Source organism: Anoplophora glabripennis, unplaced genomic scaffold (assembly GCF_000390285.2).
Source record: "Anoplophora glabripennis isolate ALB-LARVAE unplaced genomic scaffold, Agla_2.0 scaffold411, whole genome shotgun sequence".
In the NCBI taxonomy this organism is placed as follows: Eukaryota; Metazoa; Arthropoda; class Insecta; order Coleoptera; family Cerambycidae; genus Anoplophora; species Anoplophora glabripennis.
In genome coordinates, this window is record NW_019416793.1 from 482,367 (window position 1) to 493,138 (window position 10,772).

The window sequence follows — 10,772 nt, forward strand, 5'->3', positions numbered from 1 at the left end:
TTCTGATCCGACGAAAAATCCACGGGCAATACGGCGTACAAATTTTGAAAATAGATTTGCAATAAATGTCTGGACAGGAATTTTAGAGGACCAGCTACTAGGACTAATTCAGTTTCCTGTTTGTCTGAATGCAGAAGGATACTTAAACTTTCTGCAAAATGATGTAAGAGAACCATTGGATGATACACCGTTAAGCGTACACTTAACGTTACACTATAACAACATGTGGTCCCACCTCACTTTACCCATAATGTCATATTGGTTAAACGATCTCATTTTCCTGGCAGGTTGATAGGTAGAGGTGGCCCCATTCCATAGCCACCTCGATCTCTAGACCTAAATCCTCTAGATTACTTTCTGTGGGGTGGGATGAAGGCTGTAGTTTACGCTACAGAAATAAATCCTTTGGAAGAACTACAACAGATGATTCATTTGGCTACGAATCAAATAAGACAAAATAATTTTGAAGTTTTGATGTCTTCGCGGGCAATTCGATGTCGAACTGAAAAATTTATTCAGCAAAATGGAAATCTTTTTGAGCTAAAAATTACTATTGAGATAAAGAAGATACGTTTTATTAATAGTGTGGTTTTCAATTATTTTTATTAGTTTATTGTATTACTATTTAATAATTCCAATTGTTTTTTTTACTTAGTCAAATAATAATCTACTAAAAATAATAAATTCCTGTGAAGATAACAATTCGCAAAAAGTAAATAACTGACCTGTCAATGCAAATGACGCCAAACGCGCTTTCGTTCTTTACAACCCGCTACGATAGAAAATATTACTTTTATATAAAGAAAAAGTAATCTTTTTCGACATTGAACACACTGTAGAAATATTGCCCCCTAATTTCGAGACACCATGTAAAGTACATATCTTTTTAATAGTGCTAAACCAGTGGCGTAGCTAAAAATTCTTAGGGCAAAATGTGTTTGATACATTCTTATGCCAAACCATTATCTAAAAATGGAATATGTTAGTTAATGTTAAAAAACGTGTATTGTGATAACTTTATTAATTTTTTATTAAAAATCTAACCTTAATGTGGATCACTTAAATACAACGATATCTCAAATTTTATCAATTTATATGTATACGGGCTTTATTATTTCATTGTAATCAGCATTGTAAGCAATTGGCAAATTTTTCTTATTCATGCAATTCCTGAGACCTATAGAATTTTGAAATTACACAAAAATTTCTTAAATTTAACATTTTAAATCTGTATAAAAAGTATTATGAACGAAATAACTGATGAATTGGTGATGGGATAATAATAATTAATTGGGGGTAAAGTTTGAGATAGGTATAGTATTTAACTCTACGAAATCCATAGGCGTCCAGAAACAATTTGCCCTGTGTCGTCTAGATATACTATATTCTGAGCTATATTCCTATTTAGTTGACGATATGCTCTAATTTTTTGTAAATAATCTTCCGGAAGTGCAACTATACATCGTGATTCCATAATTACTTACCAAGTGAACCGCGTTCGACGCCAAACTAATAACATAAAAAAAATTATTTACGACAAAGTGGACCAGTACAGGTTTGCTTTGACGACCAGCGCGCCGCCGCCGTCGATTCTACATCAGGCGGACTTGTCTACCAATACCGGACTCGGCCAATGGCTATTCGAGTATAAATTGCGAGGCAGATCATGGCTAAAGCATAGGAAGAAATTTCAAGAGGAGTGCAGACGGTCACAGTTTCCAATTGATATTGTAACAACTATACCAGAGACTCATATAATGTTGATTAATGTTAAGTGGACAGAATTTGTATAAAACTGTCATAAAAATCATCGCGTTTAAAAGAAATCGCAGCACACCATAAACTACCAATTGGTTCATCGTAATTGGTTCAGTAAATACCTCTGTAGACCACTATAACCAGGGTGATTCAGTGACAATGTCATTCATTTTAACAAACTATTTTGAATGCTTAATAAAGACAGAAAAACGAAAAAAAATCACAGAATAAGGTATATATACTACAAACTGAATAATTAATTGAATATAATAGTAAAAAATGCTATGGACGGATGAGTGAGTGTTTTTTGGCCGTACTGTCATTTTAAGTAGTAACTGCCATACTACTCTTTGAAACGCCGTAAGCCACACAATATGTATATGTACTACAAATACAATAATTAATTTAACAAAATAGTAAAAACTCATAGTCAATTATAAAAGATAGTTAAAACGTTAACAATTTTAAAAATACTAAATAACCTAACATTCGAAAACAATTATTATCCTTATTCATTCGGTTTTATTAACAAATAAATAATACTTGTTAATTTAAAATGTAAAAAAATATCTTATTCATTCATATGTCCAGTTAAAAAGGTCTGTTATTGTTGTTCACTGTTAAAAATACAGTAAACTCTCGATAAACCTTTGTAGGTCAGCGTTCAGGAGCGGCTCGAAAAGGAGTTTAAATAATGATTTGAAAATATGCATTTTAAAATTTTTTAATTGCGTATTGTTATTCTACTATTTTTTTCCTATTTTCCCTTAAAATTAATGACATTATGACTGAACCATCCTGTATATAGAAATCCGTTCGAATCGTGCGTCCTAAAAATGTTTAATGAACCTGATGTTTAATTACACGAAAAAACGTTTTTTTTGTTAGCAAATTAATTGATTTACAAAAATTTGTTATACGGAAATTACACTTTATCTACACATAATTTTTTTTATCCTTGACAAGTCCAATATTATGGATGAGTTTTCCGAAAGAAAATGGTGTTGTATGTTCAAAGACGGAACATCTGATGTTCAAAACGCCCATCTGTGGTAACTGAAAATGTACCTACTCGTACTCGATGCGCTATTCATAAGTTCTCCTCAATATATTATTTTTTCAATATTGTATTTCAAAGAATCGTCCCTGACGCCCATGCATCTCGAAGAAAAAAAATACCACGACCATAAGAAAATATCATCATCAAATGGAAGCGGAAAAATTCTACGAACTCAGAATACAAAAACGCGTCCCACTTTATAAAATATGTTTAGCTTTAAGTGATTACCCTGTAGAAAAATGAATTCAAGTTGATAATGTAGAAACATGTTAGTAATTTTAATTGGTTAAATAAATTTTGTATTTTATTGAATTTACTTTTCAAATTAAATAAATATACTTATTAATGGCTTTGAGCCTTAACTTCAACTAAAACCAGTAACATTTATTTATTTAATCGATATACAAGGGCTTACCACCATATTGACAAAATGTTATCAAAACTTTATTTCACGTTTGGCAAAGGATATTTACTTTCAAGGTTGCATTACTTCGTTGTATAATTACAAAATTGATTCTATACCTCAAGGTTGAAAACATCTTTCATAAAAAAATCAATGAGACAGTCACAACCCAACCACCCCACCATCTCCTTGGTCGATATATCTTTATTATCTGGTCCTTGACCTTGACTTTCCAGTACTAATAATTAATTGTGAGACTTACGCAAGCTTCCAGGTAAACGATCGCGTGCTTAGTGTGGGGTGAAGCGGAATGTTATTTTTCATTTTTCCTACAGATAGAATCGAAAAACGCGTCAATTCGGTCGATTATACAAAATTTTACTGGAAGGTCAAGAGTGTCCTTTTTCCAAGTAAATGTCGTTTTGTAGCTTAGCATTTTCATATACAGGGAGACCCAGTGTCAGCGTACAAAAATTTACCAGGGGGTAGTCCAGACCAAAGTAAGGTTAACATTCTCATAAAATATTTTTCTGCGATGCACTCTCACTGAGTTACAGGGTGTTGTTTAGAAAAAAATAATAATAACTTTCCGCAGTAACTCAAAAATCCTTTCAGGAATTTAAGTAGTTTTTGTACATCTATTAAAGTTCATTAAAATTACTTGATGCTTATTTCGATCTGACGCCAGAGGCGGCCTAGGCCAACTTGTCGTCAAGGTTATGTCTTCATAACTTTTGCATATCCTAGTATTATGTGATTTGATTACGTTTTCCTGAATCTGCAATCGATTCTGAACAAAAAATGTCCTCTTGTTTCATAGCTCAAAAATGAACCGTTTTCGAGTAAATTAGGTCTAAAGTATCGACTGCATTAGTTCGTAGAAAAATGCATGTAAAGATTTTATTTCTTGTTATCTAGTAGGGACCTGTCATTATAAAAAACAAAATTGTTTAGTACAGGTACAATTTCCCGTGTAGCTGCCTGCGGCTCAATGTATATGAAAAAACTAAGCAAGTTTTCTATGAATTATTTAATATTTGGTTACGTAAAGTCGAACTAAAAATAAAATTGAAAATTATGTAACAGAAACGAAATTATGTTGCAAAATGAATACTAAAAATTAAAATAGAAAACAATTATTTCAATAAATGTTCAAATTGCTGTCCATTTACTTCAATGCATGCCCGACATCGATTGACCAAGGAATGTAAACCCTTCGCAAATTAACGGTTGCTTGAATTTGTTCGGCGACTGCATTAACCTGTCTTCCGTTACGAGTAGTTGCTCCTTATTGTTGGTAGTATACGTGATTTCGCAAAACTAAAGGAACGTCTCTAGTACGCCTTTAACAATATTTTCTAAAAAATGTGTGTATCTCTGAATTCAAACGGTCTACAATAATTTGAGGAGGCAAAATGACTCCATTGAAGATTCCTCCCCATTCATTTATGGAGAATCTTCTTTGAAACGCGGAGGGTCATATTACATGCGGATTTTCTAAAAAATTTGTGTATCTCTCTGAATTCAAACGGTCTACAATAATTTGAGGAGGCAAAATGACTCCATTGAAGATTCCTCCCCATTCATTTATGGAGAATCTTCTTTGAAACGCGGAGGGTCATATTACATGCGGATTTTCAATGGATCAATCATAAACATTTTTTAAATTATTTATAGCATTTCTCATAAAGATATAGTTTCATCGCTTCAAAATATCTTTTCATGGAAATTTTCGTCATTATCGCTATTTTCTAACAACCACCTGCAAAATTGTGTCATTTTTTCGGAATCACCAGGTAGGCTAGGCGGTATCTGTTTTGGTTTGGGTGAATCGTATATCCACGGAGATTTTTGGCTTTTTGGCTTTCAAATATCACTAGAAATGAAAATTTTTCTATGCGCATAAAAAAACGTGGGCTTAACTTTTGACGGCACAATATGTTAAAAAAAATTAGAAATATGTCTTATTTTTCTTCCTATTTAATTATGTATCTTTTCAAGAGTTGATTTTAGGCAAAAATGGAAAAGGAAAAAAATGATTGTAATTAAATTTTTTACAAAACATGACTAGTTACAAATCGAATGAATCATGACTATTATGGTAAAAATCGAAAAAATCGCAAAAATTAGGTTAAAAACAATATTTTTTAGGGAATTTTTTTGGGTATTTAAATTGGGTATAAGACTTTTATACTTGGCTCAAGAAAACTTCATGTTATGTAGAATCATCACACCAAATTTCGTCAAAATCGGTTCGACAGATTTTGTACAATAATTTAGCAATCCAGAATTTGAAAAAAAATTTGCAAATTTTCAAAATTTTGCACAGCAAAAACCAAGTCCCTTAGATACTTGAAAATTTAATCACATATAGAAGGGCTCTCAAGCTTTCAAACTTTTTTTGAAAAATTCGAATTCTTCAATTAGGAGAGCTCTGGCGCTTGTTGGTCACATTGGTCGAATTTTTGTACTTATAAACAATTAGAACTTTGTGAATATTCAATCAAATCATTTTTTTTAAAGTAGGTTTTTGAAAGTTGGAAAGTCGCTTCTTTAAAAAAAACACAGATCGATTGGTCAATTAGTTACGTAGTTATAGCCGATCAAAGTTAACCGTCATTTACACTAAATGTACTGGGACATCCGGGCCAATTTTTCGAAAAATACCACAAATATTATTTATTGTTTAAAATATAAGCAAATGAGAAATTAGCTCATTATATTAATAATTTTCGTCATATTTTGAAAATAATTGTTGTTTAAACAATTTCAGAATGTTTAAATAAATTTGTTTTTGATCTTTGATAAGCAGTATATAAGTTTATGCACTTACCTTTGATACAATAGAAAAATAAAATTAATAAGTAAAGGAAGTTTAAAGATAAATAATTATCGGACTGTTTGTACATGCAATTGTGCATGTAATTCCATGCTTAGGAAGGCAATTATTCAGCTATTCGATGTTTTACAGAAGGCTCCTCCCCCTTGCCTCCAAAAGACCAATAATTATTAACGATAGGCAGTTGCAAATACGCTAAAATTAAAAAAAAAATCATCAAAATCGGACCTCTAGAAGCTGAGATATTAAAAATTTTTAAGCGCATCGCGGTTTTGAGCTTGCCGATTTCAAGCAGGTAGAAGCGACCGCACACTCTGCTTCGCTCACCACCACCACCCGTACGATTTTCTAAAAAAAAACTACTTTAAAACACGTTTTAAAGTAGGTTGCCAATGAAGAAAAGTATTGTAATCTTAGACCTGGTAAGTACTCGGAATACCAAAGGTATTTTTCGAAAAATTAGTCCGGATGTCCCATTACAGTTAGTGTAAATGACGGTTAACTTTGATCGGCTACAACTACGTAACGAATTGACCAATCGATCTGTTTTTTTTTTAAAGAAGCGTCTTTCCAAGAACTTTTAAAACCTGCTTTAAAAAAATTTATTGATTGAATATTCACAAAGTTATTCTAATTGTTTAGAAGTACAAAAATTCGACCAATGTTTAAACAAGCGCCAGAACTCTCCTAATTGAAGGATTCGAATTTTTCAAAAAAAGTTTAAAAGATTGAGAGCCCTTCTATTTGTGATTAAATTTTCAAGTATCTCAGGGCCTTGGTTTTTGCTGTGCACAATTTTGAAAATTTGCACATTTTTTTTCAAAATCTGGATTGCAAAATTATTGTGTAAAATCTATAGAACCAATTTTGATGAAATTTGGTGTGATGATTCTACATAACATGAAGTTTTCTTGAGCTAAGTATAAAGGTCCTATACCCAATTTAAATACCCCAAAAAAAATTCCCTAAAAGGTATTGTTTTTTAACCCCAATTTTGCGATTTTTTTCGATTTTTACCATAATAATCATGATTCATTCGATTGGTAACTAGTCATGTTTTGTAAAAAATTTAATTACAAACATTTTTTTCCATTTCCATTTTCGCCTAAAATCAACTCTTGAAAAGATACATAATTAAATAGGAAGAATATGAAATTTTTCAAATTTTATTAACATATTGTGACGCCAAAAGATAAGCCCACGTTTTTTTTATGCGCATAGAAAAATTTTCATTTCTAGTGATATTGAAAAGCCAAAAAGCCAAAAATCTCCGTGGATATACGATTCACCCAAATACGGCTTTTTGAAACAGATATCGTCTGGACTAAGGATGCAAAGTTGCAAGTGTATTTTAAGTAGGTGGTATGGGTGCAGTTCTTCTCGGTTACTTGCATTGATATTCTTCGTACACTGGTGGAAGGATCATCAACAACAGCAGCTATTACATTCTTCAAAAATGTTTGCATCTTTCAAATTACCTCTTATTTCCAATTTTAACACTCCCGGTCTCACGGACTCTTTGGAAAACTCGTTTGAATACGTGCTGTGAAGGTTGCCTTCTATTTGGAAACGTTCGTAGATACTCTTGTGAGGCCACCAATGAATTTCCATCACAGAAACCGTAGACAAATATAATATCAGCATATTTATTGTCGGAAAATTTGATAAACTTAATATCTTGTCGTTCTATAAAGTTAATTTCTCGTAACTTCGAGTACCTACTGTAAACAACTTTGTTTTTTATAATACCTACCACATAACAACAAATAAAATTTTTACATGCATTTTTCTACGAATTACTGCAAGCGATACTTTAGACCCAATTTACTCGGAAACGATTCATGTTTGAGCTATGAAAAAGAATATATTTTTTGTTCAGAATCGATTGCAGATTCAGGTAAACAATCAAATTACATAAAACTAGGATATGCAAGAGTTATGAAGACATAATCTTGAGGACAAATTGGCCTAGGCCGCTCCTGGCGTCGCACAGTGGGGTAGAATCCCAAAAAGCTGGCCAAAAGTCAAAAAATAAAGTTTCTAATTCGTTAATTTTTACTGTTGGATTGGCTAGAATAATATCCCAATTCTCAGAATCCATTACTATTAGGGTCAAATTCCCTATACCTGCTTCTTAAATCACTACAAAGGCGACCGCTGCTCGGGCAATACCTGGCTCGCGCGTAGGAACAGAATAGTTGTGTTTAAGTGGTTATAAAATTTTGTAGAGTTCACCGATTTATCTGTAACCAAATGGAATCAACTCATACGTACGTAGATTACGAATATGTAAGTTAAAATACTCAATATTTTTACAAAAAATAGTAATTGGGTACCAAACTTATGTGATTTTTACGTTATAAAATGAAATAATAATTTAGTTTTGAAGAAAAAAGTTTAATAATTCTGCAGAATTCTGTCATTAACTTATTGAACAAAAAAGACAAAACTATTATCTGTAAACTAAAAAAAATCAGCTGCCTATAAGTGCCTAACAACTTTTTGTATAGGTTTTTGTAACATGTAGAGTAAAATGAATTTCGCCTTCTCTGGACGATGTAAGACATGGGAAGATTGCAGATAAAGACGAAATTGTCTCAACTTCAGAAGATTCGACGAATGCTACAAATGAAGATTTTTCATCTGATGATGATTCTTTCCTTTTATGAAAAAAACTGGAATTTTATATTACAACTTTGGCACGGGATTCAAATAAATTACTTCCGATACTTATTTAATGAAATATAAGAATAGTCTAATATGTCATTTGTCATTTTTACATCTTCTTCATGCTTGATAAAGGCCTGCGCCTGGTGGCGGTAGCGGTGGCGGTGGCGTTATTCGAATTTAAATATACCGCTCGTACCGCGACATGTATGTTTTGACCCATTTGTTTCTATGCACAACATTCATAGACCTTATAAACTACTGGACTCGCCCAACTGTCATTTTGCCTATATAAACGGCAATCGCTCAGACGAGTGCGAGAGAGATGGAGCTAGTAAGGGCTTAAGCTTCGTTCACAGAATTTCGACTGCAGCGCGCTACATTTAATTCAACCAATCAGCTAGCTATACTCGATTCCTTACCCCTTTTTTCTGTTGGGCCGTATTCAAAGACTTTATAAAAATAATATAGAGACCAAAAGACAAAAAAAATCATTTTTTCCAGTAGTGTAGGTATGTAAAGGGTTTATTATTATTACTGGCCTAATGTAACAGTACAATATTTGAATTGTTTTAGCTATAATCCATATAGTTTGTATAATGCCTTATTTATGTATTTCTCCATTTATTTTCCTCGATCGGTTAAAATTACTACAAGCTCTTCTGACGCAGTTGTTTCAAATATTTCATATTTTCTTGCTTTGCAGAACTGTATAAATTGAAACTATGTCGATGCTTTCTTCGTTCAACATATTATTTGAAGAGAATTTTTGCTAAGCACATTTCAGTTCAAACTTTTTCGTTATATTTGGTTTGATGTTAAAAAAACATTTGAAGAGTACCACATTTAAAAGCGGCAAAATTTGGACCAGAGAACACTATACCAACGAGAAGCGACAGAATAGGCGGTTCCTTTGATGTTTTGTGGTCACGCTAGAGTCTACCGATTTGACAGAAACACAATCGTTTACACTGAGAGAAGTTACACTTTTGGATAGATGTACACTGAACGAACTGCATCAGTATCAAACATTATTCATATAATACAAAGAATAACTGTGGTAAAATGTAGACAAATTATATATAATATATAAAAAAATAAAACAAGATGTTTTGCAACTAATATTTTTATTAAACAGATATAATATTTTTCTGCAATATTTGAAATGGTTTTTTAAAAATGACAATGCAATAACTTCTTTGGGACAATCCTCCACAATTTTTGCCTCTAGCTCTTCTTGCCCATTTCTAAGTTGAGGAAACTGTATAGGTATTCCGTTTGGCAATAAGGTTATTCTTACATTCCCTTTACCAATATATTTGGTTTCGAAATGGTGTTCACAAAGCCTATAATTCTTATATACATCCACAATCCTAGGCAATAAATCGAGTCTATTGCAAGTTTCTATCCACACTCGAGCACTGCAAACAAAAATAAAAATTCTCCTAAAGATATTCTCTATACTTATGCAATACCATATTACAAGAAAACATACCACATTATTTTAAAAATCAAAATACTTTTTTCTGATTTACAGTTTATAGGTAGGTACTTAAAATAATAATAATAATAATTACCTTTCTAATCCTTACGTAATCTCAAAAAGGTTAATCCTTCACCAGTTTTGGATGAACAATCGCGAAAAGCACAATAATAACCATGCATTTTATTGATTTCAAGTTGATTCTAATTGTAGATGGAATCGAAATACAATACAAATAAATCCACTATCAATTAACATTAAACAACACAACTGTCCACCGCCAAAAAACTATTACTCGTTTCTTCTATTTATATTTGGCGGTTCTGACAGCCATTGACAACTGACAACAACACAACCCAATTCGCGCATGCGCATACGAAAACTGTTAATGCAGAAAGCCTTGCTGTCGCTTCTCGTTGATATAGTGTTCTCTGTTTGGACGTTAAATTGACATTTTATTTTGAGGATGCGGGTAATAATATAATCTAATAAGTTATATTCGTATACATCTGTACTTGGTCATTATTTTCAGAAAGATGCAAAAAGTATAAACATGTTGGTA